This window comes from Zea mays, chromosome 5 (genome assembly GCF_902167145.1).
Source record: "Zea mays cultivar B73 chromosome 5, Zm-B73-REFERENCE-NAM-5.0, whole genome shotgun sequence".
NCBI classification, from domain to species: domain Eukaryota; kingdom Viridiplantae; phylum Streptophyta; class Magnoliopsida; order Poales; family Poaceae; genus Zea; species Zea mays.
In genome coordinates, this window is record NC_050100.1 from 101,731,475 (window position 1) to 101,741,062 (window position 9,588).

Genomic DNA, 9,588 nt, shown 5'->3' on the forward strand with positions numbered 1-9,588 from the left:
CTTCTGATATTTAGACTACGGCTAATTTTTGGACTTAGAGAAAAATGGATTGCTCTAGGGTGCTCTCCTCTTGGGGCTTGATTTGGGGTTTTTGTAGGATCTTTTTGTAATACCTCCCTTACTATATTTTGTAGATATATTAATATACTTCAACTTTGGTAAAGGTTTCAAGCCATGAATTGACCATTTGCATACTTTTCCCTTTAATCCAATGTTTGGGGGTTTAATGGCTCAAGAGGGGAAATTAAGGTTTTATAACCTTTTTCATAGGTGAAGACACATGAAAGCTAGGGTATCCCTCCCATCATGATCATCACTTAGTTTAGCCATGGTTCTAAAGCTCTGGGTGCCCTCTCTTTCCACTTAAACACATGTGATAATAGGCCACAGGTGCATATATTAAGCCAGGGCCTTAGGTAACACCTGGGGTGTTACAGCCCTCCCCCCTTAAAGGAATCTCGCCCAGAGATTTGGGTAGGGATGCTTTATAGGGGTGCTAAGAAGGTGTGTGCTTGCGTGCTGTGGTTTCTTTTGTCAAGATTCTCTAGTAAACTGCTCTTCGAATGTCATCCTCTTTGCAACTCCAGAAGGAAGTCCTTCTAGATTTAGTTTCACACTTTACTCAGTTCTTGTTAACTATCTTTATCTTATACTTAGATTCAAAGGGCAGGTGGGGGTGTTTTGGGGATCCGATTTACGTACCGATCTCCCGGGGCAGAAAATCGGGGTAGTGAGAGCGCAAAAAATCCTCAGTTTCCCAAGTAGCCTCTTCTTCTGAATGGTTGCTCCACTGGATCTTATACATTTGGAGTGTCTTTGCTCGAGTTGACCTTTCCTTTTGGTCCAATACTTTGACGGGGTGCTCTTGATATGACAAGTCTGGCTCTATCTTCAATTCAGGCAGATTAATTGGTAGGCTACAGGCCCGCAAGTCTCTTTGATCTCATAGGGCCCAATATAGCGAGGAGCTAATTTGCCCTTGATCCCAAATCTCTGAACACCTTTGGTGGGTGACACTTTGAGATACACATGATCCCCCACTTCGAATTGTAGAGGCTTCCTTCTTTTATCGTGATAACTCTTTTGCCTGGCCTGAGCAACTTCCAAGTTCCTCCGAATGACTCCGACTTTATCCTCGGCTTCAAGTACTATGTGTGGTCCAAATATTTCCCTTTCTCCAACTTGTGACCAATTTAGCGGTGTTCTACACCTTCTCCCATACAAGGCCTCGAAAGGTGCCATCTTCAGGCTGGATTGGTAACTATTATTGTAAGAGAATTCTGCCAGAGAAAGACATTTATCCCAATTCTTGCCATAGTGTAACACACACGCTCACAACATGTCTTCGAGAATCTAATTTACTCTTTCTGTCTGACCATCCGTTTGAGGATGGTATGATGAGCTTCTTATCACATTGGTCCCAAGTGACTTCTGCAGCTGTTCCCAGAAACGTGCGACGAAAGGTGCCCCCCCTATCTGACACGATAGTCCTTGGTATCCCATGCAAGCGCACTATTTGGTTGATATAGATTTCTGCATATTTTTCTGCCCTGTGGGTGGAATGCACTAGCAAGAAATGAGCTGTCTTGGTTAGCCTATCCACAATGACTCATAGAATCGTGGTGTCGGGAGGTGTTGGGCAATCCCACAATGAAGTCCATGCTGAGGTCCTCCCATTTCCAAGATGGTATAGGGAGTGGCTGCAAGGTACCTGCTACCTTCAAATGGCTTGCTTTTATCCTTTGGCAAGTGTCGCACTCAGATACATACTTAGCAATTTCCCTCTTCATCCTGGTCCACCAATATAAGGATCTGAGGCCGTGATACATCTTGTTACTCCCGGGGTGCATGGAAAACTTGGAAAGATGAGCTTCGTCCAAAATTTTCTTCCTGAGTTCGGGGTTCTTGGGGACAACCAGTCGGTTTTCAAACCATAGAACACCCTTGCTGTCTTGACGAAAGCATTAATACTTATCCACTTTTTGATTGAGCATTTCCTTAATGACTTGAACACCCTTGTCACTAATCTATGCCAAGATTATCTGCTCTTGTAAGGTTGGCTCGACTGAGATATAATCCAAGGTACCTAGGGAAACCACTTCCATATTCAGCTTGCGCAACTCGTCACACAGAGCGGCGATCTTAGAGTCCATGGTTATACAGTTGCACTGGGCTTTTCGACTTAAGGCATTTTCCACAACATTTGCTTTGCCAGGATGGTAATTGTTGGGGACTTGTTCTCAAATGCTATGAATCAAGAACAAGGCAACACGAAATGTTAAATGTTAATATCCTTCGTCCTTCGAAGCATTATTTCCCTAAGGATATAATGATTTGTGGACGAAGGTTATGAAGGACATACCTTCATAAGCACGAAACATAATAACGAAGAAGGAATTGTATAAAGTATAGAAAATAACACAAACAATTGTGTATTATTGTCAACTCATTCCCATTTCATTATGATGGAAAAGTAGAAACGATATCAAATTACAAATGTACCTTCAACTCGTGAGAAGGTAAAAGTACAAGTATGACGTGAAAGCCAATGCCAAATCCGCGTGCCCAGTACGGAGATACTGTTCACCTATTTATAGGCACGGGTCGCAGCCCACGCTGAATTACATTAATGCCCTTTACATTTATCAATAACTCTATGATAATTCTTCGAGGTCTAATCTGGTTTTTCATCTTTAAGTCGGTTTCCTTTTCCACCGCTATTCCGAAGCTCTTCTACACATAGCTTCGGCTCTGCGCCAACCTTCGTGTTCCTTGTGCTTCTTCATACCGTGGCTCTGATCCGAGTCCGAAGATACCTGTTAATGTACTTTTACTCCAGAAACATTGTTAAATCATGTTTTTGAGGACCTTCGGAAGCCGAAGGCCCCCAACAGTAGCCCCTCGCAATATTAATTTGTTAGAATGATAAATTCAGATTGCGAAATGGACGAAGGCTATGAGCCGAAGGTCCGAAAAAACACCTTCCTTTTGCTAGAATAGCAACATTCATTGGCAAATGGGACCCTCCAGTCTCCGACATAATGGGCTTATAAATACAGGCTCGCCACGATTTATTTGGCACGCTCCCTTGCCATCTGTTTCGCTTGCTCAAATAGTTTTCTGCCCACAAATATTTTGTTGTCTCCCTAGTTTTAAGCTTCGGAAGCGAGAGGCAAGAATTCCGAAGAGATGTCTGAGGAGAAAAAGGTTGTTGCCGAAATGAAGCTGAGTCTTTCTGAAGAGATGCATTTGGGTTTTCTTCGATCTATGTCGAAGACCAATACAGAGAAGATCACTAAAGAAATTTTGGAAGGTTTATCTGAAGATACTGGTGATAGCGACAGCTATGATGCAGATAGTGGTGGCGAAGACTCCGAAGATCGACCTTGGCGACCAAGCCATGCGGTTTTCGGCAAATCAAGTATTAAAGAAAGTCATCTTGCCAACATGAGGGGAAGATATTTCCGGGATTTGTCTATTGTAAGGGCCGACGAGGGAGAGAAGACTTGCCCAACTCCTGAGGAAAATGAAGTTGTAGTATTTCAAAGCTTCTTGAAAGCTGGACTACGATTTCCCCTGAGCCGTTTTGTTGTGGAGGTGCTGAAGATATTTGAAATCCATCTTCACCAACTTATCCCCGAAGCGATCATAAGGATGAATATTTTCGTGTGGGCTGTGAGGAGCCAAGGTTTGGAACCTGATGCAAAGAGCTTCTGCAATATACACGAATTGTTATACGAGACAAAACCCTGGGGTAAGGAACAATATCACAACAACTTCGGCTGCTATAGCTTCGGCTCTCGTTCTGGGTCAAGCTGCCCAGTGCCGACCTTTCGAAAGAGGTGGCCTGTCGACTGGATGACGGAATGGTTTTACGTGAAAAATGACTTGAAATCTCGAGAAGATATAAAGAAGATCATTATGCATCCCATCTGGCAACGCTTCGGCCTGCGAAGGCCGAAGGTGGAAATGAACGAAGCGGCCGAAGAATGCTAGAGAGCCTTCGGAATTGTTTGCTCTTTTATTGGGACGAGGGATTTAACACAAGAACATATTGCCTTCAGAGTGTGGCCTCTTGCGGATAATTGGGAAATGCCGAAAGAAACTATTAAAGAAACTGGCGAAGGTGGGCTAATCCGGCTAAAGTACACATTCAAATATGGAGACAAGTTCGTTGAACCAGATGATGATTGGTTAAAGAGCATTGAGACTGTATGTGATGAATTGCTTGGGGCATATTCGAAGGCCGAAGATACTGCTTTGTCAGCGGCCTTCGGAGGCCGGAAAAAGAAAAGACTCAACCGAGTGTTTGATGCAGTCGGATTTGTCTACCCCGACTACCATTATCCAGTACGGGGGCAGAAAAGGAAAGGTTCTGCGAAAGAAACTGCTTCAGCTGCTCCTAGTGAGCCAGCGCCGAAGAGAAAAAGGGTGAAAGTTCTTACACACCGGCCACGTTACATTGAACTAGCCATAGTGCCTGAATTCGGCAGTGAAACGTCTTCGGCTCCCGAAGCCAAGGAATCAGCTCCGCTACCAGAAGCCACAGAGCTGGCCGAAGCGCCAACAACAAAAGAATTGAAGGAACCAAAGAGCCTGTTACCAGAAACCAAAGAGCTGGCCGAAGCGCCATTGACAGAAAAGATGGAAGAAGCAAAAGCATCAACTGAGGGAGCAAAAATATCAGAAATCTGAAGTCCTTCAGTAGAAATTGAAGCATCAAAAATTAAGAAGGGGCCAACAGTGACCCCAAAAAGGAAAAGAATGGTTAATGTGTTAGATGTTTTGGAAACAATTAAACTTCCAAGCACAACCCCAAAGAAGACTACTGAAACTTCTGAGGCGCTTGCTGAAGTGTCCGTTGCTGAAACTCCGAAACAACAAACTGGAGTTGAAACCGGGCCTTCAGAACCAACCAAGGTAATACCTTCGGAAGCAGAAGAAGTAAAAATTGCAAAGGCAACCGAAGAAATGAAAATGTCAGAGCCAGCTTCGGTCGAAGAAATTGAAACCGCCGTCCCCGAAGCATCTTCCAAAATATATGACTATATCGTGCGACATGCTTCGGGGAAAAAGTTATCGGAAGGAGAAATTTTTGAAGCTAACCACTATGCCAAAGAATTAAAATATCCGAAGGGGGCACTAGTGTTCAATGGGACAAATGAAGAAGATTTCCTATATTGCCTCCCAGACAACAAAGAATTATCCGTCTGCCGGGAGATGGCTAGAAGTATGGGGTTTCCGAAGCTCGAAGCTGGCTTATGCGCGATGACGAAAGAAGATCTCGCGGATAGTCTTGCGTATAATAGCCTGAAAGTATGGGAATTAGACGTTTGGAAATTTTGTGATTCGTAACTCATTCTTTTGTTCTTATACAAACTCTTTTTCAATATAGAGTTTAATTCTAAGCAACGCATTGAGAGCACAAAAGAGTGCCGAAGACGAGAGCTATGAAATTGCGTTCAACAATCTACGATCAGAAGTTATTAAACTGAGAAATGAAGCTCTGAAAAAGGATAAAATTCTGCTTACATTGGTGGACAAGGTAAAAAAGGACGAAGCTGCCTCAAAGGCCCAGGCCGAAGCCCAAAGACGTGAAATTAAAGACCTTCAGAAACAGCTAGCTAGAGCTAAAGAAGAGCGTATACTTGAAGAAACAAAATGAGAGCTTAGTGATCAACTGGCCAATCATTTAGAGTTAAGTGCCAAAGAGCTTCGTGCCTCCCAGAGGAAATGCTATGTTAAATCCATAGAGTGCGTTAAAAAGATAAAATCTAGCTTCGCCAGCGTTGGCGCGTTTTCTAGTGAAGAGAATTTTTCAAGAGGCAATCCTGAAGGTCCCATGGAATGGATCAGTCACGAAGCAGAAGCCTTCGAGGAAATTCTGAATAGCCGTGGCGACATCTGCGCTTTTTCGGGTGCTAGAGGGATTGCTGCTGTTTTGGAGAAAAAAAGGCTGCGAGCATGTAAAATCCTTAGCGCAGTCCGAAGCTACCGTGTCTTCTGAAGACATTAAAGACCCCTCACCCAAAGCAAGCATGGTCGGCGGGAAATTCTTCACTGATATCTGGGATAACGGCAGCCGAGAATTGGCGCAAGAAATTATTCAAAGGAGTGAAAAAGGCATCCACGATGCTAGAAAAGTAGCGGAAGCTGCCGAGAAAAGTACAGAGCCCGAAGGGCACATAGGTATTAATTAGTGGTTTTTATCATGCTGTAATTTTTAATTCCAAACTCTGTTCTCGGTTTGTAATAGTAATATAGCCGTATCTTTTCTTCCCTCAGAACCTGCTGAGGCATCTCCGGGCCCCCACCCGAAGGGGGACGATGAAATTAGAAAAATGGCCGAAGCCATTATGGATAAGATTGTCAATCAACTATTGAACGAAGCTGCAGAGATAGTGCTTAAAGAGGATTGAATGACATTGTAGAAACATTTAAAACATAAAAATGTGTAATATATTGTAACTTTTAAATGTAATATATAATCTATTTATAGTTTAATTCTTTACGATGCATGAAACTTTGCATACATACCATTTTTTGAGCCTTCGGCGAAAAAACACCTTTCCTTCTTTTCATGCTTCGTGAAGAAAATCCTTTCTATATCACAAGAATTCGCTTCTCTGATGAAAAAATGTTCAAGCTTCGTGAAATATGTTCCGAAGCCATAAAAAAGTTTTGTGTTGCATTTCCGATGAAGCTACACTTCATCTCGATTTGTCTTGTGCCTTTTCTCTTTTCCAAAATATGTTCCGAAGGTCAACACTGTATTCCCCTCTTGTTCCAGATGCATTATGCTGTATGATGCTTATGTTATGCAAAAATGATGTGATGATGTTATGTTATGCAAAATGATATTTTGTGCCGCAGATACATATCCCTGTAATAAAGCACACACACTTTTTATATCAGCGCTGACTTTTCGCTGTAAGCCTCCCTTAGGAGCTTCTTTGCCTTTTACTTTCAGCGGAATCAACGTTTATTTTTCGCTGTAAGCCTCCCTTAGGAGCTTCTTCGCCTTTTACTTTCAGCGGAATCAGCGTTTATTTTTCGCTGTAAGCCTCCCTTAGGAGCTTCTTCGCCTTTTACTTTCAGCGGAATCAGCGTTTATTTTTCGCTGTAAGTTTAGAAAACTTACACTGCGCTCCCTTAGGAACGACTTTTTACTGCTTCGAATCAATTTGTACTGTGTCCGTTAAATCAAAATTTTGATAATACAAAGGTCCTTCAAATCAGTATACGTTCGTATGCTTCGGCAACTCAAGCCTATGGAAAAAACATATTTTTATTATGATAAAAGACGAAGGTATTACAAGGAATTGAAATTCAATAAAAGACATTTAAACTCTTCATAATTGTTCCTTATTAACAAAAAGGGTAATAGTGAATATAGAAAATGCAAAATAACTACTGTTGAGGTAGGATATTTGTCAATAAATGTGCTTCGACTCTGGCACAATGTTGTTGACTGTGCGAGCTTCGGACTCCTCTCTGAAATCCCTCTGAAGATGATTGTGCTGACTCCCTTCTGGCTGTTGTCCTCGCTGGGTCGGCGGTGGCGGTGGAGGTTGCTGCCAAGATGCTTGGGGTTGGCTCGCCGAAGCAACAGAAGCTGCAGGGTGGTTGCCTACATATTCTGGAATATAAGGTGAGTGATACGAAGCAGTATGCATGACCTGCTTCGGCTGACTCTGTTGCACTGCTGCTTCCGCTATTTCCTTCTGCTTCTGGATGGTAACATGGCACATCCTGGTAGTATGGCCCTTGTCTTCACCACAGAATAGGCAATATATTTTTCTTGGCTGGTCTCCAAACCTTCCCCCGAAGCCCCTGGCGCCTCTGCCCCTTGACGCTGGCGGCCGAAAAGAACTCTGCTGTTGGGCCGAAGCTTGTGAAGAGTGTTGTGGCCTTTGCTACTGGCTCCCTCGATCATCAGTTTGAGCAGAGTTATGGATTGACCTAACATGCCTCGGGTGAAATCTTCCTCCGAAGCCCCTGGTCATTTCAGAGAACCTGAATGCTTCCTCCCTTCTTTGGCGGAAGTCATTGTCAGCTCGAATGTATTCGTCCATCTTCTGGAGCAGCTTCTCCAACGTTTGTGGTGGCTTCCTGGCAAAGTACTGCGCTGATGGTCCCGGCCGAAGCACCTTAATCATGGCCTCAATGACAATTTCATTGTGCACTGTCGGCGCTTGTGCCCTCAGGCGCAGAAACCTTCGGACATACGCCTGAAGGTACTCTTCATGGTCCTGGGTACACTGGAAAAGAGCCTGAGCGGTGACTGGCTTCGTCTGAAACCCTTGAAAGCTAGTTATCAGCATATCTTTCAATTTCTGCCAAGAAGTGATTGTCCCTGGCCGAAGAGAAGAGTACCAAGTCTGAGCAACGTTCCTGACGGCCATGACAAAAGATTTTGCCATGACTGCCGTATTGCCACCATACGAAGATATCGTTGCTTCGTAGCTCATCAGGAATTGCTTGGGGTCTGTATGACCGTCATACATGGGGAGCTGGGGTGGCTTGTAGAACTGGGGCCATGGTGTAGCCTGCAATTCTGTTGAGAGAGGAGAAGCATCATCAAAAGCAAAGTTCCCATGATGGAAATCTTCATACCAGTCATCCTCATTGTGGAAGTCTTCCTGATGAAGCTCTCTGCATGGAGGCCTTCGGCCTTGATCATCTTGAACAAGATGACGGACCTCTTCGGAAGCTTCGTCTATCTGTCTCTGAAGATCAGCTAAACGAGCCATCTTCTCCTTCTTGCGTTGCACCTGTTGCAGAAGAATCTCCAGGTTTTGGATCTCCTGATCCAGGTCATCCTCCGGAGTTGTTGGACTAACAGCCTTCCTCTTCTGGCTTCGGGCCTCTCTAAGAGAAAGGACATCCTGATTGGGATCCAGCGGCTGTAAAGTACCAGCCCCTGTCGCTGAAGCTTTTTTCGGCGGCATGACGAAGGTGATGCTTGCCGAAAGTGTTCAAGACTCAAAAAATGGAGGTGAGTTCACCGGAGGTGGGCGCCAATGTTGGGGACTTGTTCTCAAATGCTATGAATCAAGAACAAGGCAACACGAAATGTTAAATGTTAATATCCTTCGTCCTTCGAAGCATTATTTCCCTAAGGATATAATGATTTGTGGACGAAGGTTATGAAGGACATACCTTCATAAGCACAAAACATAATAACGAAGAAGGAATTGTATAAAGTATAGAAAATAACATAAACAATTGTGTATTATTGTCAACAAATTCCCATTTCATTATGATGGAAAAGTAGAAACGATATCAAATTACAAATGTACCTTCAACTCGTGAGAAGGTAAAAGTACAAGTATGACGTGAAAGCCAATGCCAAATCCGCGTGCCCAGTACGGGGATACTGTTCACCTATTTATAGGCACGGGTCGCAGCCCACGCTGAATTACATTAATGCCCTTTACATTTATCAATAACTCTATGATAATTCTTTGAGGTCTAATCTGGTTTTTCATCTTTAAGTCGGTTTCCTTTTCCACCGCTATTCCGAAGCTCTTCTACACATAGCTTCGGCTCTGCGCCAACCTTCGTGTTCCTTGTGCTTCTTCATAC